The sequence below is a fragment of the Mus musculus genome, chromosome 16 (genome assembly GCF_000001635.26).
Source record: "Mus musculus strain C57BL/6J chromosome 16, GRCm38.p6 C57BL/6J".
Lineage (NCBI taxonomy): Eukaryota > Metazoa > Chordata > Mammalia > Rodentia > Muridae > Mus > Mus musculus.
The window spans coordinates 43,473,360-43,499,695 of NC_000082.6; the positions used below are offsets into that span (position 1 = coordinate 43,473,360).

Consider the following 26,336-nt stretch of genomic DNA (forward strand, 5'->3'; position numbering starts at 1 on the left):
AAAATCTCATACCCCAGAGACGATCTCTATAAATACATGAGAAATAAACTTTCATGCATATCTATTTATCTGTTTCTTTTTTTTCTATTTCCCCTTTATTTCTTTCCAAAATGAAAGGAAAACGAACTGTTTTGTAGTCTGCTTTTCCACTCAGCACTTTAAGTCATTTGCCATGTTAATAAATACAGATCTGCATGATCTTGACAGCAATATTGTACTCCAGTGTATGGAAAATATACTGACTAAGTCGCTCATTGATGGACACTTGTGATAATTAGAGCTGTTTCCTTACGTTAAAATACTGCTACAATAGCTGTCTTTATATGCACACATGCATACATATTCCTTAACACAGTTTATGGATAATTTTCTTAAAATAAATTTAAAGTGGAGGAATTATTAAAATAAAATGCATATGTCACTGCACTGCTCTGCAGTAAGGTTCCATCAATTTATACTTCCATCAACCAAGGAAGATACTACCCCTTTCACTGTGGCTTCATTAATTCTGTACTTGCAACTGGATAAGTAAAGCATTTTTTTAACTAAGGATATGGAATATATTTTCCAAGCATAAAACCCAAACCTGGATACTTTCAACTGAATTAAATTTCATTACATGGAAGTAAAATTGCTATAGAAAAATTTTGTTAACCTGGAAAATTATTTTTGAGAATTCTCTAATACCTTAAGAGTAACTATAAATCAACAACAAAAATGTAAATTTTTAAAAATTTTTATTAATACAATATATATGATTTTATATTTTAATGGTTAACTTTCACTATATTATTTTAAATCATCATATTATTCAAAATTGTGTTATTAATTTAAATTTTTAGACTTTAAAGTAAAATTTGGAAAGGGCAGTTGATCGACCTGACAGCCTGTGGTAGCTGATCCTCATTCTTTTTTTTAATTTTTTTTTTTTTTGGTACTTATTTACTTTACACCCCACTCACTGCCCCCTCCAGGTTTCTTTTTTTTTTCTTCTTCTTCTTTTCTTTTCTTTTTCTTTCCCGCATTTTTTATTAGATATTTTCTTCACTTACATTTCAAATGCTATCCCAAAAGTCCTCTATACCCTCCCCCAGCCCTACTCCCCTACCCACCCACTCCCACTTCTTGGACCTGTCATTCCCCTGTACCGGGGCATATAAAGTTTGCAAGACCAAGGGGCCTCTCTTCCTAGTGATAGCCAACTAGGCCATCTTCTGCTACATATGCAGCTAGAGACATGAGCTCTGAAGGGTACTGGTGAGTTCATATTGTTGTTCCACCTATAGGGTTGCAGACCCCTTCAGCTCCCTGGGTACTTTCTCTAGCTCCTATATTGGGGGCCCTGTGTTCCGTCCTATAGATGACTGTGAGCATCCACTTCTGTATTTGCCAGGCACTGGCAAAGCCTCACAGGAGACAGCTATATCAGGGTTCCTTCAGCAAAATCTTGCTGTCATATGCAATAGTGTCTGCGTTTGGTAGCTGATTATGGGATGGACCCCCGGATGGGGCAGTCTCTGGACAGTTCATCCTTTCGTCTTAGCTCCAAACTTTGTCTCTGCAACTCCTTCCGTGGATATTTTATTCCGTATCCTAGGGAGGAATGAAGTATCCACGCGTTGGTCTTCCATCAGGTTTCATTTTTTAATTGCAAAAACAGTGCTCACTAAAATCTTTTAAGGTCAGCCACCTAAGGCTTTCTTCCCCCAACTCTGACAACCACACCCAACCTCACTATCCCTGCGGTGCTATGGGAAACAAAGCAACAATCTGGAAACTTAAAGTGTTTCTGCAGGGGGGGTTAGCATTTCCTGGCTGTGTATATTCCTGTGTTTATCTGGCAACCCATCCTACAAATTGTTCACTCATGCAAGTATAGAGTATAAAGTGTTCATCTGCACTCTCCTGTCAGACTCCAGGATCAAAAAATTATTGGGAATGGTAAAACACACACTGGCGACATTGCCTGATCCATATCTCCAAGGCAGGATTGACACTGTTCTCCCACCAGATGTAGACAGAGATTTCTGGATGTTTGCTAGAGGCCATATCACCGGTGTCCTTTACCTTTCCCCTGGCCTCTGCCTCCCCTTGTGTATTGCTACATACTTAATGAAGTGGAATCTGTTTTCCAGCAACTTAGGGAAAGTGAAAGTGCCACACTGACAGCGTCATCCCAGCATCCACAGCACGCACTGTGACAGGTTGTCTTCCGTGATTCGGGATAGAGAGCATCTGGGCTCTCAGGGCACATTCTCTGGGCTTTTCAAAGGAGCAGGAGTTGTACAAAGCTGTTTGAGTGATAATTGGAACATTCCTTCAGCACAAGAAGTGCAGTTGCAGATGATAGATGGGCGGGTTATTCCAGGGTACTTTTTCTTCCCTTCCCAGACTGTGTCCGTGAAAGTGCTGTGCCTTGGATCCTTACTCGTCATTTCTTCTGGTATGAAATGTTGAAAACGAATGAAGCATCCATTCCTGACCATTATTTGGAAGTTAATTTCAAGATATTTGTTCAGGGCTAGCCTCTTTGCCTTTTTACATGATGAAAAGCTAAAACAGGTTCTCCTTTAGTCCCTCTTCATAAATGTCTGGTCTTTTTTGGTACATGGAACACAATTATCACCTCTAATTTAAAACTCATTCTTTATTTTAAGTGATAGAATCAAGTGTCTTATAGAGAACGTGAATAAAAGGTGTGCTGAAGTCCTTTGATAGTATCCATCAGAGTGGCTCTCACATACTGATCAAGGACACAGAAAAAGGAGTAATATAAGGCCTCCTATCAGGATATCTGGGGAGTAGAGACTCTGTCTCCATCCATGGCCACCATGCTTGAATCATATTCACTTGATTTGCTGTCCATCAGTAGCTCTACACCATGATCCACTGACACAGGCCTACAGCACTGCACTTTCAGGTAAAGAATACAAGGAATCTAAATACCACATAGCTTACCTAGTGTGGGTAAAGTACCTCTGGATAGTGTGTGTGTGTGTGTGTGTGTGTGTGTGTGTGTGTCCCTCCACTTTCTTCAACACTCAGTAGACTATATAGGGAGGCCATGTCACTTATCCCCAATTCTTTATCTACCTAGACAAAAGGGGCAGAGGCAGCTCTAACATATAGATTCTTATCTGGAAAACTGTTTTAGATATCTGAAGCTGAAGGAAACTGAGAGAAATCATACTGACTACTATTATTTGGAGTGTCTCCCTTTGTCTAATCCACTAAAGCAAACACTTAGAAGACATCCTTTTGAGCTATGGGTCAACACTGTTTTCCTAGAAAACAGTGTTGTAGAGGCTTGCGCACTTATATTCAAGATAAATCCTTTTTCCATCTTCTTAGTTCACTATACTAAAATACCCAAGTCTGGCCCATCTAAACTTCTGTGTTTGTTTGTGTAGTTATAGGAATTAAGCTCTCCGAGATCAAGATTTTGGCAGACTCACTTTCTGATGTGGGGTTGTGTACTTTTCGTCATTCTGGATCTTTATGTGGCCAAGGAGAGGGAAGCAGCTTCCTCCTACAGCTGCATAAGGGTCTTGTTGGTGCATGAAGGTCTGATCCCCAAGCTCCTCTAGGCCTCCCTCCCACTACAATCACATTGGCTACTTCACTCCAATATACCAGTTCAAGAGGACACTCTCCATCACCAGCCAAGAAACGAAAAACAGCATAGTCATTCTGGTTAGTTTCAGCTTTTCTCAATAAAAGGTGTGTTCTTTAGCATCGAGACAGAAGCTCTATATGGGGAACCTACCCGAAATGTTCATGGGCTTTGAAGCAGGAAAAGATGCAAATAGGAGCCAGGAAAACCTTCACTGCACCAGTCACCCAGAAATGAGTTAGATATGAGTCAGGATGGGATCAAAAGCCTGTGTGCAAGCCACACCTGTGATCCCAGCAGTGAAGGGTAAAAGCAGAAGGTTCCAGAGTTTAAGGCCACCTTCAGTCCTGACTACCTGGGAGCCTAGAAAAAGAAGGTTGTTGAGTTCAAGGCTTCAGCCCAGGCAAACTGGGAGCTGTCTCAAAAATCAAAAACAAACAAAGCACACACTTTAAACACTCATTTATTCGGACAATGTCAGGTTGTAGATTGTTCTCATCTTATACCAAAATCATTGCTGTAAATATGTCTTCCTCTATAAAGAAAGATTCCTCTTTACCACATTAATATAATTACATCGGGATAGTATTCAACTTGCCAGTCACAAGTGATTTGAACAGGTGAACACAGGGTCTAAGTGATGTAGGAGGTATGAAGTCAGAGATTGGAATCTTGGTTATCTTCCAAAACTATCCTAGATTACTCACATTACTTTCATTTTCAGCAGTACTCATTGATAAGTGCTCTTCATTTTGTTATGTTGGTATTATTCCTAGGTCATTTATCATCTGCACACCTTCATCTGTGTGCCAGGGCCTCGAGGGACTACCATAGTTGAACACACTTGCAGGCACACAGAAACACACTCACACTTTCTCTATTGATCTGGGTTTTTCTTCTGCCCATTAGATGCATTACAAATCTGCTTTTAATGGGCCTCTCTGTATCCCCACAGAAATCTTTCTGGTGCTCTCCTGGTCCCAACATTTGCTGGGTGCACATTTAATATGTGTTAGCTTACTGCCTGAAGATGGAATCAGGGACATCTACCTGCACATGACAGTGCTTTGGCTCTGGCAGTTGCAGAACTTAATGTATGTATCAGTAATGAAAATCTTAATTAAGAAAGCTGCATCATTGTCCACGAACACTCATTTTTCTCCCCCTGCAAAGCCCTTTGTGTATTGCAGTATATACCTGGTCCAGACAGACAGAGCCCTCGAAGAGCTTGTCTGGCAGATCTTCTTTTGATTATTAACAGCTAGCAAATGACAAAGTCTCACTTCCTTTTGTCTTGAAGCCGAGGCTTGAAACAGCAAAGGACACAATGTACTGTACAGTTTGTTTGTGTTTTTTGAAACTTGCCTTTATTACGGTGGTTTAAAAATCCGGCAGTGTTGATCAAAACTAATTTAGGTAACTTAGAGTTAGCAAAACACTAGCAGATGCATATTTACACACACACTCTCAGAGAACTGAAATGTTCCCTATAGAAATAATGCAAAGCATGAGAAGGGACAGTCTCAAGCTGTCTGCTCAGGTTTCTGGGACCTTTGGTCTCCAAAGCCAGGAAGCTGCAATGTCCCCATTTGTGTGACCTTAGCAGTTACTTCTCTGCCTATGCCAGTGTGTGTTGGCCAGTTTGCCATGTTGTTGAGTAGGAAATAGGAGCTTTGGAATGTGGAGTAACTTTGTACAGACAATAATAACTATACCCATAAAATCTCAAAGACTTCAAGAAAGCCCTTTTGAAAAGGTGGCCCTTAATTTAATTATCTTTATGAAACAGTACTCAATTGTATTTTAATAATACCCAAATCATAAACTCCAAAATAAAAATTAACTTATGTTAAAGTGATTTAAAATCTTCAAAGCATTTCATTTTGTTCCTGTTAAGTCTATGACCTTAACCCATAACCTGCATGTTAAGAGCGAATCTCATGTTCTCGCCCAGTTATGGATTCTTCAGCCTTCTACATTCCCTGGGCTTCACGACTGCACTGTTAACCCGTTTCTGGAAGAGTAATGTAAGAAACTGAGTTGAGCTCAAGCCATGGAGTTATGTAACACTTCCTAATGGACTGAAGACCTAAAGATGGTCAGCCGTGAATCTTTAGGACCTGCTGTCTGCATGCTGTGCATGTATGTCCTTCAGTCTGACTGGGGGTGGGAGGTCATGCTACACTGGGTGGTGCTTGTGTGCTCTTTATTTCATCTAGTTCTTGAAATTTCACATGCTTTATCTCATTTATTTTCAAAACCACTAGAAAGTATATAATGGTCAGTTTTCCAGGTTTCTAAATCAAGAAAAAAAAGCTTGTATAAATTTTCTCTTTGTGCATCATAAAAAATATAAAGAAGGCTTCATTGTGGGGAAGTCACTTTCAAGGAGTATGACTAATTAATATCTCAGAGTTACAGTCATAACATGTTTAATTAAGGTTAAATATGAAAAGTAAATAAGAAGGAAATGGAACTTTTTGTAGTTGGACCACACCCCAATAAGATATAGAAAAGAACCTATCAGGATGCATGCATGCTAGACAAGAAAACGGTAGACAGATTGCATTAGTCTGAATAATTTCCCTTTTCATGAACTATCTGTTAACCAGGGCCACCATAAGCCCTAAATCAACTGGCAAGTGCTTGCCATAGGAGCATAATGTAGGTTCATGGTGTAAGGTATAGAAGAAGCTCCAGAAATGTGTGAGAAAGAAAATGAGTGATTGCCCATGAACAATTAAAGGGTAACTCAGGTGCTATTGCAGAGACTAACTCAAAAGAACACTACTTCTTTTTAATGTCTAAATTTTTCAATTATGTTTTGGAGTGGGGCATGGATGAGTCAAACATATATATCAAGGTCAGAGGGTGGTTTAAGAGAATATGTGAATTGGGGTGGACTCCTTCCACTGTGGGGTCCAGAAGGATCAAACTCAAGTTGTCAAGCTAAACACAGCGTTTTTAACCCTCTGAGTGAATAATTTTCTTAATTTTTGAAAGTCCTTAAAAAAATAAAATAAAATAAAAAAGAAAGTCCTTGATTACAAGTTAGAAATCCAATACAGTACTAGGTGTTGGACTTCAGTTTTCCAAAATGTAAGTTGTTGTGGAATTTTGAAAATTCTAAATATCTGAAATTTGGGTAGATTGGTTACTACCATCTGTGAAGCACATAATCACACATGCACACATAAACAATCATACATATGCACACACACACCCACAATCACAATGTAAAATATGTTTCCTCCTATGAGTCATCAATAAAAAGGCTTGAGAATCATAAAGATCTGTAGATCAAGGTAAGATCTGCCCCGATTGGCATTTATCTACCCTTTGCTTAAAATTCAAGAGTAGTGAGACTAGACTCCCTGAACGTGACAGCCTTCTCATAACTGACTCACAACTCTTCATCTCAGCTAACACTTCATTGTGTTTCCTCAGTTTTCAAATATTACACACACACACACGTGCACACATCACATTGTACATGTAAAAGTGAGAGAAGAAATTTCAAGGTCAGTTTTTGCTTGGCAGTAAGCACTTTTGCCCACTGAGCCATGTCACCAGCCTGGCCTCCTCACCACTGCAGTGCCTGAAGTATTATATATTGTATTCTCTGTGGTTTAGTCTACAAGCTAAGGGATCAAACTGGCCTAGAGCACTCGGGTGTCTTGAAGCTCCAGCCAGAGGCCTTTAGAAAGCATACTAGCTGACTGTCAGGATGCTCTTGGGCCACCCTTTGCTCTCACATGGAAACACGCCCGCTAGCTGTGCTGTAAGTGATCCTTGCAGCAAGTATGTGCAGTAGTTGTCCTAGAGCATCGGCTTTACGTCAATGCTTAATACGACACTCAGAGTTAGGTCTGTTTAAATGCCTGCTACTTCCTTACTCCATAAGTACCTCAAAACACAGTAATAGCATCTCTTTCTATGCAAACCTCTGTACATAAAAAGGTTTACATTTTAAAACAAACATTTTTTTTGAGCTTTATCCAAATTCAAAAAAAGCATCTGAAAATTTTAACAGCTGAAAAACACTTTCTCCTTGCTGGGAAAACTTAAACCTTGCTAGGTTTTATGCAACAACAACAAAAAAAAAAGGCAAGAAAGAAAGACTTCTGTGCTGAGAAGCAGCGTGAGAAATCTCAGCATGAGAGGTTGTTGGAATTGTTTTTCTTCATAGAGCTAAAACCAGTCCTTGGGTTTAAAGTGATGCCACAGTATACATACGCTTTGTCAGGAACAAAGGATTTTTTCATCAAATCTAATTTCAAGGGCATCTTGAATAAAAAATAGAAGGGCTAGAGAAAGGCTACTTCAGCGGCGATCCAGTGTCTAGAAGCAGAGGTTGAGCACATCGTTGTATCAACAAGGTCTGGAGACACTGCTAGCTCTGGGTGCTTGTAGCTGCCCATAAACCCTGAAGCGGCCTATTTTATTATTGTCTCGCTCAGGCCTTACTTAGCCCAGAGTGTCTCACAAGGGAAGCACTGCTCTGGGATGGTGCGCTGGACTTTGTTTCTGTTTGTTTCAGCACTTCAGTAAATGGTCTCAAGAAATGGTCTGTTATCTGCCATCATGACCTGCATGCATTTGCTGAACAGTTTTTCGAATAAAACAAAATTCTGTGGCAGTTTCTAGAAACCTGAACCATTTTCAAGACAATATCCAATGAGAAATGCCCAGAGACATATCCATATGAATGCGTGATGAGGACACACATATGTTACTCTGGATTCCTAAGCTCAGGACGATGAAACGAGGCTAGACAATACAAACAGGAAGATTGAACTTGTTTATGTATTTATAACCCATGCTCTGCTCTTAACACTATACCTATTTGGAAGTGACTATAAAATAGACCCACATGTGTGTTTAACAAAATAATCTTGTTCCTCTTAATAGTCCCTAAGGGATAAAAAATAACACAAATTTGGGCTTATTTGTTTGCGTTTCAGGCAGCACTGTTGTTGTTTTTCTGTCTTTACTTTTTGAGACAGACTGGCTATATAGATCAGGCTGACCTGTTACTCATAATATAGCTTAAACTGGTCTTAAATTCACAGTTATTCTCCTGCCTCAACCTACCCAGTGCTACATAGATGTAAATGACCACACCTGACACAAAGCATGAAGTTTTTAACATCATCATGGCTAGTTGTAGGAACAGTGACCAAGGCAGTCATGGGTGGGAGGAGTCATGCAGCAGCATACCTCTCGTACAGACACGGTTTTTATAAGGCCTTCCTGGAAGACAAGCTTAGACATTTCAAGACCTCAGAAAATTTTTTCTGCACCTTCTGTGCTCCAAATTGAGTTGAGTTTGCATCGTGTTTCAGTATAACTGAGTAGCAGGCTGGCAAATTCCCTGCCTTCCTATTCACCAAAATCCAAAATAGAACTCACAAAAACTCCTTCCTTCTCATCCCTCTTTTAAAAACACCCCACTGTGTCCCCCCAGGGAGGAAGAAGCAAAAAAAAAATTCCAGTAAATAGAGCCAGCCCTGAAAGAGAAATCCCCAGCTGTAGCTCTAGCACTTTGCTCAGTACTGTGAGCTTGCTAGAGCTGGCACATTTTTTATAATACAGATGCATAAATGTCTCTCTGAGGCAGAGGAATCCAGTGTTGCCTGATGCCTTGGTCTAAGTATATTGCACAACCTAGAACAAAAGACCCCGTTTTCCACCTCACTTTATATATTTTTAATTGTGACCTTCTATAACTGATTTTACATAAATTTTGGAGAAAACAACCTTTGTTGAGACTTTCACAGCATTCTTCCAAATGGAGGCTTTCAGATATTTACAGTGATATATGTAAATTTGGACTTCTTTAAAAATGCATATTTGTTTAATAATGACTTATTTCAGAAAAGGTTATGTGATATATTAACTATAAATAGTTGTTTAAAACCAAGCTATGTGTTAAAATTTTGAGACCATGAGCTATATGTACATTTTTAAGGTATAGCTTGTGTTCTGAGTACCCTTTTTCATTTCTTCAAAATTCATTTATAGAATAAATACTTAAATAGATAACACTGATGAAAGTGAAAGAAAGGAAGAAAGAGTATACCATTCGCAAAAGTCCGCTCAAGCATCCAAAATTAGGACAGATTTTGGCTAAAGTTCAAAGATGCTCTCAAGGATAAAGATTAGATTACCTGAAGCTGGACAGCTAACATACACCTGTAACCCCAATATTGGACAGACAGAGGCAGGAGAGTGGAGTTCAAGTCCAGTTTTGTCTGTGTAGCAGGTTGTTGGAGCCTAAGCTTCAGAAAACTCTGAAACAAGAGCAGAAAATGAGAATGACCCAAGTCTTTAAACACCAGAGTGCAACAAGAGCCATTTGTACAGGGATGGTTCTGGGACTCAGACCTATATTTGAGAATAGCCTCTGCTAATTCCTCTGTCCTTTGGGTAACTTAACTCATCATTAAGCTTCAGACTATTTAGCTATAAAATAAGAATAGTAACTCTTGTGGTTGATAGTGCTCACAACCATCCAAATTATTTTAACATTGATAGTATCTTTAGGATAAATGTTTAGCCTAGAAAGAGATGAAGCACACTTAAAGTACATTATTTCTAGTATAGTTCTAAGTTTATAACCTTTTTGTTAGAGGCATTTTAAAGATACACAAAAATGGAGATAATGTCATAGTGAACCTTTGTGAATCACTTCACTGTGCTTTTACAATTACCAGATCATGTTAAATGTGTATATATATATATATATATATATATATATATATATATATATATATATATATATACATACATATATATGTCTCTGTGTGTGTGTGTGTGTGTGTGTGTGTGTGTACGTATATAATATATATGAGATAAGTTAGATCTTAAACTACAAGGGAGAGTGCTTAAACTTAGTATGACATATCCATTAAATAGAATTTTTGAGACATTAAATGTTTATGAAGATCTTAGAATAGCATGGGCCATAATATATATATTTAATTCAAAGGCAACTAATTTAATTGTGCATATGTTATTATCATAATCATTTTCCAAAAATAAGAGATTGTGAATCCTAGATATATGGGAGGTTTTAGATATTTTCTCTTACTCTTTTAGTATATTATCAAGTTGTATACCATGGGCAGATTTTATTAGAAAATATTAACACTTTGCTAATATTCAGAAGAATATCTGCACATATTCAGATATAAAGAGAATGTATCTACCTGACTTTATTATGGAAATTTGGCTTATATTTTAAACTGTTCCATGTAACAGAAGTTTATCCTCCCCCCTTTAGTAAATATTTCTTATGTTACTAATTTCAAGCTTGAGGTACAGCCTCAGTGTTATGTCTATGGGTTTTTTTAGAACTTGCCTCAATTCAAAATATTCTAAATGGTTCATATTTCTTATGTTGAACAACAATAAATTTTTGTTTCTGTTTGTGCTAATGGGGGTGCAGAATTGACAGTGTACATTTGAGCGTTATTTCTGATCTCCCAGCTGTTCCATGTGGCCTTAACTACATAGTGCTTATTCTAAAAGATTGCTTGCTTCTTTCTTATTTACCCCTGAACTGCAGTAATATTTTTAGTCCTGGTGTCTTCTTTTTATAGTCTTCTTGTCTCATCTTTGGCTATCGGGTTACTCTTTGTACAGGCAAGCCTCTGAGAGTCTCATTTTTTCCTTGATTCTTTACTTCTAATCTGCTTTGGTCACGAAGGCAAGCATGCACCTATGTTTAGGCTGAGTGTAAAGCCACGCCTTTCCTGTTCTCATGAAAAGCACAGCAATATGCTCAGTGCTGGAGAGAATAAACTGATCACCAAGACACAAATCCTACCTTAAAGAAGCTTTCACCTGGCAGGAGAGGTGGATATGTTCCTATCTAGCTAGAATCTGTAAGATGGGTAGTACAGGTAAAGTATTCTTGGAGTTCAAAGGAGGGCTAGCCTTAAGCTTTGCCATAGACAGGAAAATGAGTGTGCACCGAGGAAAGCAAGGATTTGAACACACAAAGGTTAAAGGGAGGCCCATCTCGGAAGCCATAAGCAAAGTGTGGAGGAATCAAAGGAATAAAGAATCTGTAAAGAAGTGGTTGTGTTTAAGTAGAGCATAAAGCATGAGAAGATGAGAGATGAGTAGTAGAAGGGAAGTGGCCCAGGTGGACTTGGTTACCAGCCCAAGGAACCTGAACTTTCTTCATTGCACAAAGGGGAGCTATTGAAAGTTTTCAGTAGGCTAGTATCACAGTAGAGCTGTGCCTCCAGAAGATTAATCTGGCAACAGTGAGGAAAATAGATTGGAGTGGAGAGAAACCAGAGGACAGAGGAAAGATGGGAGACTCACGGCAATCCAGGCAAAAAGGCAATGTGGGCCCTAAGTAGGGCATGGGCAGAGGGACTGAGCAGAGACAGCACTGATTTATGACACATGGCAGGAGAGAATTAATGCATTATATTTGGAAGCCAGGGAGAGCCCGACACCAAAGACATCTCTATGATTTTGAGCCTGAGCGGAGCCATAAACAGAAGCAGGGCAGCAGAGGAGGAGCAGGCCTGGGAGAGGAGAGCACCAGTTTAATTTCATACACACTGAGTGGTGTGGAGTGGGTATCCATGGGCTGCCTGCTGGGCTTTGGGAGACAGGAGACTACAGGGCAGAGAGGGAAAGCGGGGCTTGGGTATGAGCCTTTGGAGTCATCTCTGCCTCACTGGACTGAGAGCAAGCACAGAGCTAATCGCTGCAGCCTGTAGAGTTTGCGGGTGGCCTACTTCATGTCCTTTCTGCTGCTTGCTCTTCATTCTGCCCTCCATTCCTTCCTTTCTCTCTTTTCATCTGTTCTTAGGAGGGAGATGCCACACAAGTTGCTTACAAAGAAGTGAATCACGGATTCATCCAAACATAAACTATATTCTAAAATAAAGTATTTTCTAATGTATCTAAGGAAACCAGTTCCATATCATCTATAGTCTTGACTGTCACATAAAAAGTATTCCTGTGTGACCATAGAGAAGTCACTGGACTCCTTATCATTCAGGTTCTTAGATTACTCATAAGTCCAATGAAGAAACTGGTAAGGTCCCTGGTCTGTATAATTGGCTACATGTAGCCCAAACCGACATTATGTCAGAATAACTTAGGGAAGACAGAGGAAGGGGCCAAGGTTGAAGGATCTATCTGCTTTAAACTTCCTGGCATGATTGTGATATACAGCCTGGGCTACATAACCTGCTAGGTTCATTCCATCTCTTACATTCATTCTAAAGCTTTATCAATATTTAGACAAAATGTGTATTTCCATAGCTCATAAGTGAGAAAACATATCCAAAATGCAAATTTACTGTCAAAATCAGTTCATGTATAACAAAATACTCCCCTCTCTCCTTTAAGTTAGAAGATGATATATATTTGAAATGTATTTGAAAAGCACTTTAATTTAGAGCCCTCCAGGGATGGTACGAGCTGGGAGTTGGGAGAGGAGGAAAGCCAGGCGAGCTGAGCTGCAGGCTCCCATGTTCATTTCCAGCCACACCCAGGTCAATTGTCTCCATCCCTGTAGTTCAAAGATTTCTGCTCTGCAATTGATTTCAGAGCTTTCGCAGATCAAGTTGAGTCATGTCCTTGTGTTGCTTCTGACTGACCCTGTCACAATGTATATATAAGCATTTCAGAAGTAACTCTTCCCAGACTGGGTGCTAGTCTAGAGTAGAGGCCAGTGTCTGTAACACAGCCCTGTCTGTTCCCATATCTCCTAATGTAACTTTCCTGTAGCTCACATGGTTCCAGCATCAGAAGGACCCTCACAGTGTACTTTCTAATGTCCCGATGAAAACTCGAGTATGCTAGGCTGGCCACAAAGGAAGGAAGGTCAGGATGAAGACATCCAGTTTGTCTCCACTTTCTAGACTTTTTTTCCAGAGGGGACTTTGGTTTCAGGATATGACACACTAACCTGACTGGCTTATAATTTAATAGATTAGAATTTGGAGATCTAAAATTATCAACTTCCAAATTAATTTTGACATTCCATTTTCTTAATGAGTGTTGGTTGAGAAGGTTCTAAAACTAGGAATTCTCTTCGGTTCTTAAGTCAATCCTACCTACAACCAAAACTCTAGACTAAATGCAGAGCAGGGTTAAGTTGAGGATATTAGTGGAGCCCTGAAGAGCATCCCTAGGCAAAGAGTCTGTGGTCCTCCTTTGTGGTTCCCCCCACTCCTCTTCTTCCCGTTTCCTTCCCCAGACTGCGCTTCCCTGGCTTTACTTCCACTCGGTTAGGTGAGCTGGCAACATCACTAAGGTAATTTATCAGAAGGCTTGCGTGAGGTTTGCCATCTTAGGGAAATTTGTGATTCAAAAAAAGTATTTTGTTGGACAGTTAGGGTTCCCCACCTCCCCCTCCTCAAGCTAAGTATATGTAAAGACAGAAAATATTTAGCAGGGCTGTATTTCCTGCCCCAGTGTACAAAACTGTATAAGAACATGAAATTATCCAAGCTCCCTACATCTAAAGGGTCACTGATACTTGAGCTTGCATTCTCCCTCTCAGATCTACATCCCTGAGATGCAGTAGGATGCATGTGGGATTGTTTCATCCATTCTGGACCTACCTACTCCAGATCTGGTCCCTGTTGAGTTCCTTAGACTCAACCACATCTTCCACGTATACCATAATACTGCTCCTTGCTTCTGTCTCTGTGGACTTTGTTCATATACATTTACCTATTACTTAGCAAAGCAGAGAAGACACAAGCTGTGGAGTCAAATGCAATTACTAGACATGACCTTGAGCCAGTCATTTATCTACTCTAAGCCTATTTCCTAATATATAAACTGGGAGCATGATGAAGATTAAACATGATAAGTGGATAAGATCAGAGATAGTTCATTATGAATTTAATATATGTGTTATTATCACTAATTACTATCTCTGCCTCCTCCAACAATTTGGATTTAGAGTCCTCTTACTGATTACCTAAAAGGATCTATTTCTTCACGGACTGTTTGTTATGTGCTGGTCAGTGCTAGTCTCCTAGTCTACATTTTATAAACAAAATAGATAAAGACAGAGACCAAACATTTCCTGAACCAAGACTTAGGACACAATTTTATCAACAATAAAAGGCAAGATGTGAGGACGAGGATGTAGCTCCATAGGTGGATTGCTCGGTAATGTAGACAAAGTCCTGAGTCTGATAGCCAATACTGCATAAATCCAGTATGGTAGTACACACCTGTAATCCCAGCACTCAAAACAGGAAGACAAATGGATCAGAAATAAAAATAAAATAAAATATATTAAAAGGCAGAATATGAAACCATGAATCTTCAGAAAATCAAAGGCTGTCATTCTTATAAGTATCCTTGAATATGAATTCCATATACTAGACAATACAAATTTCACAGTTACAAAGCAGTGCTAAATAAAGATAACACTGTCTACCAAAAACTTGTTGTATTAAGAAAGAAGACAATGGAGACTCAGAAGGCATGGACGATTCATGTGCAAACTCTACCACTTAAACTGCATGGGCAAAAACAGTTGGTCAGATTCTATTTTATTCAAGTCTTCCTTATCAGTGACAGATGAATTCTGCCCATCCTGAAGGCATATTATGAAAATTAGAAAGTGTACATAGTAGTCTACCATAATGTTTGGTCTAAATAAATGTATTTCCTGAAAATCCAAAGCCAAGTTTCTCTTCAAGATGAAAAAGGAGCTGTAATTATGCCTACTTTCCACATATAACCAAGCTCTATAATATAAAAATAAACAAAAACTTATCTAACTGCTATAGAACATGGAAATAAACATTTTCTGTAATTACTTTTTAACCCCAATTTTCCAACTAAGTATACACAGATAGCCGGATTGACTATAAATTAAGTACCTTTCAACATAGATTTCTAAAAAGGGAATTTTCAAAGGCTTTCTCATGGACTTTAGCAGAAGAATCTTCTGTTATTATGTAAGGGAAATAGCATGCTCTGAGACTATCATTAAAAGAAATGATCAGCTAACATTTTAGGGCAAAGTATAAAAGCACCTAGTGAAACCACACTCCAAGGGAATCCCATTCCAATGTATTTAATGCCTAGCGTCCAAGTAGAAATCCTGCTATCTAACTAGATCTTGAACATTTCAGATAAGTTGAGAAATTATGTGCTGAGTATTTTTTGTTTCTTATTTCTAATGAATCAGTAATTTTGACCTTCGTTCCATATGCCTCTTTAATTTATGGTGAATAAAATAATACTGATATTTCAAAAATTAATACACAGTCTCAAGCCACCAAGTTTCCAAATTATGATATTTCCAATGGCAAATGAAATAACATGCTGTCCATGCAGTTAGTGATTTGAGGCAATTTGAACATCATGATAAGAGAGGGGGGAATTACAAGCAGTGTTATAATTAAAGGTCTGTTGATTCTTCCGTTTAAATGCCATTGTTGAAAGATTTTTCACTCAGATGTCAAAGTCTGTGGCCAGCCAAAACTTGGCATGCTAGAACCGAGCCCAGGGAAACATTGTGTTCTACAGATTGAAAAACCAAAATCTGTTAAGAACAGAAATGTTGGGCTTGGTCTGATTTCTCATGAATCAGAACCAGAACATAGCCAAATACCACCTCCTCTTTATAAAAGGAAGTGGTGCAGGTGGATACCAATGGGAAATGTTTGTTCCCATGGATAATGAACGGAAATTATCATTAGGTAGCAACATAGTGCCAGGGTTACAGTCATATTATTAAAGCATGTTTGTTTGAAGTTCAAAGTGAGTTAGAAACCTCTTCTGGTCAGTTCTTTGTGTGTGTGCAATGGGGAGTGGGGTTTCCATGCCTCCCGAGGCTTACAGTGGGATCCCAGCTCTCTGTATTTCATTCCTATTAGGAGAACACCTGCAACAGAGCGCTGTTTGCTTCACTCAAGAAATAGATCCCCAAGTACTGTCTCTCTCTAGAAAGAGAGCTCCCGATACCTCGTTCCCCTTTCTTTTCTTTGGAAGCTATAAACCCATGGCCTCGAGCTGCATCTACCTAAGTCTATAATTTTTGTTCTTATTTTATATTTGATCTGTGGAATATTTTAAAATAATTAGACCCAGATTTTAAATACAAAGAGATTTCCAAACTATCCAGATTTTTCTGGCTTCTCTCGAAAACTTGAAGATCTGGCAGCGTGAGAGCCGCATCCGCACGTGGCACCGGCACCGGAACAGAGTGGCAGCTGCTCCCTTCAGACAAGCCGTGTTCTCTCCAGCTTGACATCCCCATCGCTCCATATTTATGTCACACCCACTTCTCTCGCTTCCCCTACCACCATGGCTCAGTTCTGAAGGACTGAGACTTCCCTTTCATCGCTTGTGGTGGTTGAGTGAAGATGCCTTACCTGGCTGTAATATTATTAATGCTCTAAGATTGTTCCACTAAATGACACCAATGCAGAGGCTTTTCTGAGTATAATACTCAGAAAAGGATCACTCAAAATGATGAAAATCAGATGGCAAGAAAAATGGCTACAAATAGGGCCATACAATACCATATATTGATAAATTCACAAAATAGAATACTGTTTAGAATGTTAAATATATGCCTCAAAGGAATACAGGTTACAAAACAATATGTACAAGATTTCTGTTTTGTAGGAGGAAAATACACAGGAAAAGGCTAAAGAGATATGTAAGGGAAGTGTTAAAAATGCATGTATTTTACCAAAGTGCTTATAAACTTGAATTCATTAGTAGACCCAAGAGTAGCTTTTGGAGGTCTCTTATGTGGCCTCCATCACTGATTTTGACCTACACTTGAAGCTGTTTTCCAGTTCTCTAGCTAAAGCTGTTTTGATTCCCTTGCCTCTATTTTTTATACATGGGTACAATAAAAAATAAGATTCCTATAGTTGTTTTAATTAAGAGAAAAGCTATCCTTGTTTGCCTACATGCTAGAGTGCCAACAAGTCAAAACAAGAACCCCGTTTCCTGTGCTGGCCTTGAATCTGCTTGTTCTACCAAAGTACTTTTGGACGACACAAAGAAATTACTCAAATGCAAAAAAAAAAAGATATGGGACAGAAAATAACACATTAAATCGAACTTAACACAAACTCTTAAAGGCCGGAACCTAAACTTATCACAGTAAAGCTATGCAGGAAGAAGCAATGCTTCCAGGTAGAAGGCAGCTAACTAAGCGTTTGTGGAAAGTCTACTGGTCCTAATACTTAGCACAATGTCTGGCAGATAGGAAAGGAGCAAAAACTGCTAAACAAAATTCAAATAAATTCACACTCCTACCAAGGAATAATTTTAACATTTAGATGAAGAATCTCAGTTGTCTTTTAAATAAAAATAAAATAATGATGTTTGAATTTTACTGACTGCTCTTGAAGCACCAATATCACGCTTCCAAGCTAGTTTAATGCAATATTTTTAATGCAGTTAGCTTATAATTTTGTTTCTGCATGAGCCTAGAGAAAGACTAAGGAAAGGAAAAAGAGACAGTCTTTTCAAAGATGAGTTTAACAAGGAAGACTCTAGCTCTTCAGTATACTTGGCAGTACCAGCTTCATTGTTTCTGACTTGGCCCTTGACCACCAACCTCTATTTCTTGAAGCATTCTTTACTTTTGTGCTTCAGAGCCTCTGTTTTCATGGTTCACCAGTTCATCTTGTGGCCCTTCTTGCTACTTCATCCATGTCCCCTTCATCGACTAGAGATGTAAGTCTTCGTTGTCCCTCTCTATTTTCTTGGAATAATAGCAGCTTTTCAAACTTTCTCCCAAAATATCTGAATCTGAAACCAACCTGTAGAATCTGGAAGCTTCCTACAGAAAACTAACTATTTCCAAGTGGATGTCCTGTCCATGGCATCTCTAACTCCTGCTCTGAACCTCTGAGTGTTATAGAAGCTAGTCAGGTCGATCCCAAACACATTGTCTACTTCTCTTTCCTCGTGCTGTAATTTACTCCAAATCCCTTGCCTAAACCACATCCCTCCAATTTCTAATTGTTGAATTTTCCCCCATATTCTAAAGTCCATCTCATACGCTTAGTCTTCTTTGATATTTCTCAAGCCATTGAACCCTAGAGAATTGTATTAGCCAGTCTTATAATTCCTTCCTCATTTGTTTTAATCATGTGCTGGTTATAGTCTAAGTATAAGGATATTGGTTTCTTACTGATCTTTGGAGCTACTAGCTCCTAGTATGGCCCTTTGCTCTCAATGGACATTCATTCCATATGTATTTCATTAAGTTGAATGTGTATACATGTTATGACTTGATTAATAGAGAAAACCCACCTTGCTCAAAATATCTCCTCTTCGTTATAATATCTTGTTGGGTGTTTTCTTTGCTTTAGATGTGGGGATTTTTCTCTAAATTTTTGGTTCCTGAAAGTAAACTGTTCACTGGGTAACAATTGAATTTTGCGTCTGCAGTGATCATCTCCTAAAATAATAAGATAGGTACATTGTGGAGGGTAGAGACTAGGAAAGAGGCCATGAAAAAGGCGAGAGATTGGACTTTATTCCTTAACTAGTTGAGTGCCTCATTTATTTCAACTGTAAACCTATGATACCAGTAAGTTATACATTGAAAAGATGCTATGAGATGTAGCCAAATAGATGTAAATTATTGAGAATAATAGCTGACACTTTGTAAATGCTAATAACTAACATCTTTCATGAAATAGTCATGTGTCACGGAAGAGATAGATAGATAGATAGATAGATAGATAGATAGATAGATAGATAGATAGATAGTCAGTCCAAATATACCCATAGATATATAGATATAGTCATGGAAGATGTAGATAGGTAGATAGTCCAAATATACCCATATATAGTAACTGTACATATATTATTAATAGATAATACATACATGTATTTTATATAGTAATTATTTTAATCATTATTCCTTTCATGGCAAGAAACCTGTGAGCAATCCACACAGGGACCCTAAATTCCTGGTGATACAGGATGGAAATAAGACAGGCCTGGTGTGGAGCATACTTCTGCTGCCACCTAAGTGTGCAGGTTATAGAGTCTCTGAACTTGTAAGAACCTCTGTGGCTTCCCCTGGAAGCAGGGGTCCCCCTACCTCTCAGTCTGAGCTGAGGGCTCAGCTGAGGAAGTCTGAGATTGACTTTCTTCTTGTGCCGACTGCTATCTTCTTCCTCAACTTCACATTCATTTTCTTGACAAATTAGATTTCAGATTTTTTTGTTCTGAACAAACTTAGAAGAAATGACTGGCACTATTTCAGAAAAGTGGTGGCAGCACCAGCTACTAATTTCAAATTATTAATAATTTAATATAATAGTGAAAAGTTGAAATATGTACCAAGCCTAATGGAGAACAAATATGCACCAAACTGTAGCTAAATCCTTAATCTAGAACAAACTTACTGTCCGGTCAAGATTCATTATTTTTTTTTCTTCTTTTGCAAAATGTCTTTCACCTATGGGAATCATTATACCAATGAAATTTTAGTGGTGATAGTTTGTTTACAAAAGAGAAATTAGATTTTTTTAATTGAAAAAAAATATCTTCTGCTTAGTCCTATTTGAAGGAAAGAGTTCAGAAGGAGAAGCAAAAAAATTAAAATTAAAATTTAAAAAAAATCCAGTTTTGAAAGTATCTACCAACTCCAGGCCATCTGTGTCTGAAAAGAGAAAGCCTTAGCATGTCCCTTCGTGTGTTTAGCCTTGTTCTTGCTGTGCTGTGATGTGGCACCTAATGCTCCAGGGGACCTAAAGCAAGTGTGACAAATGCAACCAAAAGTCTCATGAAAATGAGCCTCTTAACAGCGTCTGAGCTGGTCTGCAATGGCCTCAGGAAATCCCCCCAGCTATTCTCGTCCTTTTATCCATTACATTCTCTGACTCAAAAGGAAACCTCACTTCACCTCCTTGACCAGAATTGAGCAGACATTGATTTGGCTACCTGGTGCTTTATTTATTCATTCATTAGTCTTCACCATTTTTACTCCAGTAGAACAAAGGAATGTATCTTTCTTTGCATTAATTTTAAGGATGTGCAAATGCATGTCTGTCAAGTATGCATATTTATGTTTATGTAATTTTATGAATAGCTTGCTTTAACTTAAAATATTTCCAGTCAAAAGTGTAGCACATAGAACCTCACGGTCAACGTCATTGTGCAGAATGACTGTACTTGACACATTAGTTGAATTCATAAAAATCTTGCACATAAAGTGAGCATTTTAAAAGAGAATCATGTTTTCTATTCACTTCTATAATTAGTCAGGTTAAGTGTCACATGGGAAAAATAAGTGGCCCAGTGCATAATTTTTTTTAAAAAATTAAGAATTGCAACTCTCACTTCAGTGATAATGATGCATTTATCTATAGACACATTGTGTGCATTAATTGCCCCCAAGAAAAGCCAATAAGAAGTGAATCCAATTAAACAGCAGATAGTTTGGAAGCAAATGCTCTGTATAAACCACTGGTGGAAGCTGAAGGAAGCTCTGAGAGTGTAAGTTAGGACTTGTTCTCCTAGTTAAGAGTGCACAGCAGAAAAGGTAGGACTGAGTACACAGACATTTAAACAACAGCTCATGATATTCACATGTATTCTCTGCAGAACTGCATTAATGATTTATAATAAAATATACCATACTTTCCCTTCTATTTACAGGACTCGGAGTGGGTACCACATTCTCATATAGTTGCCTAAATAGGATTAATGTAGGAGCTTTTCATCTGGATAAGGAATACAGATGTCGTTAAGCAAATTGACTAGTTAAAACAGTAACTGTTTGCTTTGGGGTAAAAATGCATGTTCCTATTCTTTTAAACAGACTTTTAAAGAATGATTGTTTTTGCTACAAACTTTCCTACCAAAACACTTGTTGAGCTAATGAACATTTCTAAGTAGAACTTTGGTGTTAAGCAGTGGAGGAATGGCCTTTGCAGATATTGTTAAACCCCCAGTACCAACTTTGGGTGCCGTGCTTTCTTCAAGTTTGTAATTCTGAGTTTATTTTTACTTAGGGAATCTTTTCAAGTTGTCCAAAATGTAACCATAATAAATTCGATATCACTGTCTGTTTAGCATGCAACTAATCATGATCAAGGAGAGGTAACATTGGAGACTTAAAGAAAATACATCCATAATTACCATTTTAGTTTTAACCTGACTGATTAGAATTGTTGGGAGGGACCATGGATGTATGAACAACATCATGTGAAAACAAATATATATAAGCCAGCATTCCCAGTGTGCTATACGCACTTTCACTCTCCTGCTAAAGAGTAAGTAATCAAAATAGCAATACCAACCAGGACCCGTAGTTCCCAAAGCACTCTGGATAGATCATCCATTTTAATTCTTAGAACGACTAGTAAGTTTGCCAAGGCACATGGTGTCCGCGTGTTGCAAGTAGGAAGTCTGTGAGGTTTAAAAGGACAGATGATGAGCTTGAGGACTCAAAGTTCTTAAAGCAGGCATCTGCCTCTCCCGACTCACACACTGTGACAGGCTTGGCAGAAATAGGGACCCAGGGTGAACCTTTACCATGCCACAGCCATCCTGCACGGCACAGAGGAACTACCAAAATGTGATGCAGAGGCTTTGCTCTTCAGAGGAAGGAAGCTCCCTCAGGCCACAGGGGCACTTGCTACAATCCCGTGCAAGAAGGGGAAAAAAAAGATATTTAGCTGCCTTGTATGATGTGTTTTTTCCAACTTAAAAAGAAACCTTTGTAAATAGGGAGTTTACATTCATCAAATACTGTCAGAATCCTGGTGGTTTCCTGTGAAAAGCATGGTTATATCTAATGGTTGTATTAGTCCTTTCCTATGAAGAATGTAGACTTCTGTATCTAAAACGGATCTCAATCCTAACTTGAACAATCCTTCCCACCTATTAGGATTATGCCTTTTCCTTTAAAAATTAGGTGAACATAATCACTTTGGTTTCCTGGAGCATATGTTTCAAAATGTTGTCTTGAAGGACTAGTGCTAATGGATTGCTTTGCGAAGCAGTGTGCACCTGGAAACTGAGGAAAAGTCGTGGACTGTGAATGCATAGGCCATGGTCGTTTGTTGTCAGTACAGAGTGCAAAGCCGTCACTAAATCCCGCAGTCCATTTAACAGGGAGAGTTTCAGATCAAAAAACTTGGCACTTAGTCCTAGAGTCCGGCAATGCCAGGGCCTCTTACTTCGATCACATCCTTCAGTTGTGCACAAACATCCAGTCATCATTGCAGCTTGAAACTCCCTAAGCCTTTTATCATTACTGCCCCAGAACCTCTGTCAATGTGGAATATTCAGGTGTCCTCCGCACCTTGGTCCTACAACACTTGCAGTCCAAATTGCATTTCTTCCACAATAAATAATTCTGAGCTATGAATTTTTCATATCTATGTTTTTAATTTCTTTTGCATAAATGGAACTTGTTCTCCCCTTATTGGTGATGAGATTAAAATCATGGTCTAAGGCCACATAGCAAGTTTTGAAGCCACAGTCGAGGCTAGCAGATAACCTCACAATCCAACATGGTTTTTCTTAGCCTTGTTGAACTTCAGTTGGCATTGGTTCTCATTTGGACTTTAAAGTGACCTAACAGGCTTACCAAATATAGATACTCTGGCATCTACCACTGAGCATCTAATTGAGCAAGCCTATAGTAAGGCCCAAGGATTTGCAGTTCCAGCAGTTTCTAACCAACACTGATGTTACTGTCTAGGGAGCATTCTCGTAGGGGCACTGACCAACAGACTGCATGCAGTAACTGGATGGCAGAGTTTCAGTAAGACAAGGGGTTTTCTGACAGAAGTTAGCTGTACGTGTGCTGCCTTGAGCTCTTTATTTCTGTTTCTGAACTCCATTGGGAAAGAACGGGACAAATATGGAGAGAAGAAGAAAAAAATACTTCAACATTATGAAAGAGTTCAGGAAGCCGGGTGTGGTGGCGCACGCCTTTAATCCCAGCACTCGGGAGGCAGAGGCAGGTGAATTTCTGAGTTCGAGGCCAGCCTGGTCTACAAAGTGAGTTCCAGGACAGCCAGGGCTACACAGAGAAACCCTGTCTCGAAAAACAACAACAACAAAAAAAAAAGTTCAGGTCTTCTGGCCCTCAAAAAATTGACACTAAAGTGCTGGAGAGATGGCTCAGAAGTTGCTCTTCTGTAGGACTCAAGTTTGTATCCCAGAGCCAACAAGGTCAGGTCAGAGTGTCCCACCCTCCATGTGCTATGTGATGCCTCCTGTGGCCTCTTGTGAGCACCTGCACAAATATAGCATACACAGAGGCACACACACATGCAGAAAAGTAAACAAAAAAGAATCAGACGCAGATCCTCCAGTTGCCTCCTACCTAGAATGATGGCTGGGAATTAACTAGAAATGTGAGTGCTAGCCCTCAGCCAGTGCCTTACTGGGATCTTCAGTGGACCCCTTCACTACATGTTTTAAGTGTGTGGCTTTATGTGGACCTAGAAAGGAGTTCTCACAGCAAAAAGAAAAGGCTCATCAATGATTTGCCAGCCAGGCAACGTGACTAATAAAGGCTCTTGTAACATAAGCCTCGTTCGAACCAACAAAGTAATATATCTGCCAAAATGAATTAAAACAAAACAAAACAAAAAGAGAGCTAAACATTTTTCAGTTATATCAAGAGATAACATCCAGACCAAAGTAGCTGATGGTGCCTATATTAGTTTCCTGGGCTTTATAAGAAAGTACCACAAGCCTGATACTTTAATGCCATGCATATGCATCTATAGTTCTGAAAGCAAAAGTCTAAATTTGTCTCACTGCACTAAGTCAGGGTCCTCCTGGAGCTCATTCATTTTGGAGATTCTAGAAGACAGTCCACCTTGTTGCCTTTTCTATCTTCTGAATACCTCTGCACTCCTTGGCTTATGACCAATCTCTTGGATAGCTCCAACCCCAACTTCTTTTGCCAATCAACTGACTGGTCCTCCTACCTCTTTCTTAGGAGAACTTGTGATTGTATTTATAACCTACCTAGGAAATCCAAGATAATCTCCCCATCTTTACAGTGTTGGTTTAATCACATCCACAAGACCCCATTGGCTGTATAAGGTAACCTACAAGTTCTGGGTATCAGGATATGGGTGTATTGTGGGGCTGTTCATCACTCTGTCTAGCACAGTTCCTTTGCAGTATGTTCATAAGACTAAGTTCAGAGCTCTCTCTCTCATTCATTCTCTCTCTCATTCTCTCACTCTCTCTCTCTCTCTCTCTCTCTCTCTCTCTCTCTCTCTCTCTCTCTCTCTCTTTCTCTCTCTCAGCACAGAATTTAACCAAAAGGACAGAGAACAGGACTGTGCAAGTAAAGACAATGAAAGTATGAGCAGAGCAAACATGGAGAGGGCTGGGGAGTGATTCCCAGAATGGGTGCTTGTCATCAGTTGTTTGACTGTAAGCTTATCAGAAAAGTCACCTCTACAACTTAGCTTTCCTCTGCTACAGAGAAAGCTTCTCCTGAAAACCTTTTTCTTACCACTCAAATGCATTTTAAAACCAAAGATTTGCTTACTATCTATAATATTCAGGATAAATATTGTCCACTTTCTCTTCTAATTCAAGATTAACTTACGTTTTGAATTTGGAATATGTTCTCTAAGGACTTCTGAAAAAATACTGGTGAGGCTATAAAATAAATAAACAATATGAGTACTTTCACTTGGCTAATTCTTAAATATCCTACTAAATAATATTATTTACAGCATCAAATTACTAGTATTAGGGTAATATGTGTACTCATTTTATATACTGACAACAAAAGGCCAAGATGAAAACATTGTACTAAGAACTGTGGAAATAGTTGGTACTTACAGCTTGGATATTGTCTACCAGTGTGAGTGGTAGTCATGTGTGGCAATATATTAAATATGCCTAACAAAATGGTAAGACTTGTTCTCACAGAGGTCAGTCTCAAAGCATGAGTAAGTAATAAGAAGGCTGTCACTGATAGATGACCAGTGCCAAAGACAGGAGGACAGGCTGTTTGTTTGTTTATGGTATTTAGGCCTGGCTTCAGATGACATCATGGAATTAACCTTTGGTTCTCAAAAGGAAGTAGGATTTGTTTGCTACCAGTCTTCCTATAGCGTTAGAGTCACCCCATAAGCACTGACTTTTAAGTCGTGGTTCACAGAGGGCCACAAAGAATTATTTAAAGGATATTTATAAGAAGGAAGACTAAGAGCTGAACTAGAAAAGGTGCTTGAAAGTAAATCAGATTCTGGCATATGCTGAGTTATGGCATTTATTATTATGTGCAGAGTATGCATGGAATTTTGAACTAAAAGCTGGAGAAGCAAAGGTCTAGAAACTCTCATGCATAGTAAACAAATTAGCCCCTTTGTTGTTTTCCATATGCCTTACATTGGTGAGTTATTCATCTAGGTACACACCAATAAAGTGTGATGTGCCATCACTTATGTGAAGCTACTTGCTCATACACACGACTAACACACAGTCCTCTGGGAGATTCTCACGGTGTCCTGTGGACATGTCCACTCTTTCATAAACCAAAAGTTCTTTGGGAAAAGGAAAGGGGTGTGTCTACTTTTGATTGTCAAGCTTCTGCACTTATTAAACTAGATTTCCTGTAATGTTTGGAGATTTTATAAAGCAACTGCCAATAAGTCAGGATCAAATGACCGGGTTGCTAACTATTCTAAATGAGAACTATATTAGCATACTCTATGTTCAGTACTTGTTCCTTTTGTCTACT

The 26,336-nt window shown here is 38.9% G+C and overlaps 1 protein-coding gene across 48 annotated transcripts in view; it reads left to right on the forward strand.

Annotated features, from left to right (window-relative positions):
• Zbtb20 (zinc finger and BTB domain containing 20) overlaps positions 1-26,336 on the forward strand; it is a 758,704-nt gene that overhangs the window by 597,671 nt on the left and 134,697 nt on the right. The window lies entirely within an intron of this gene.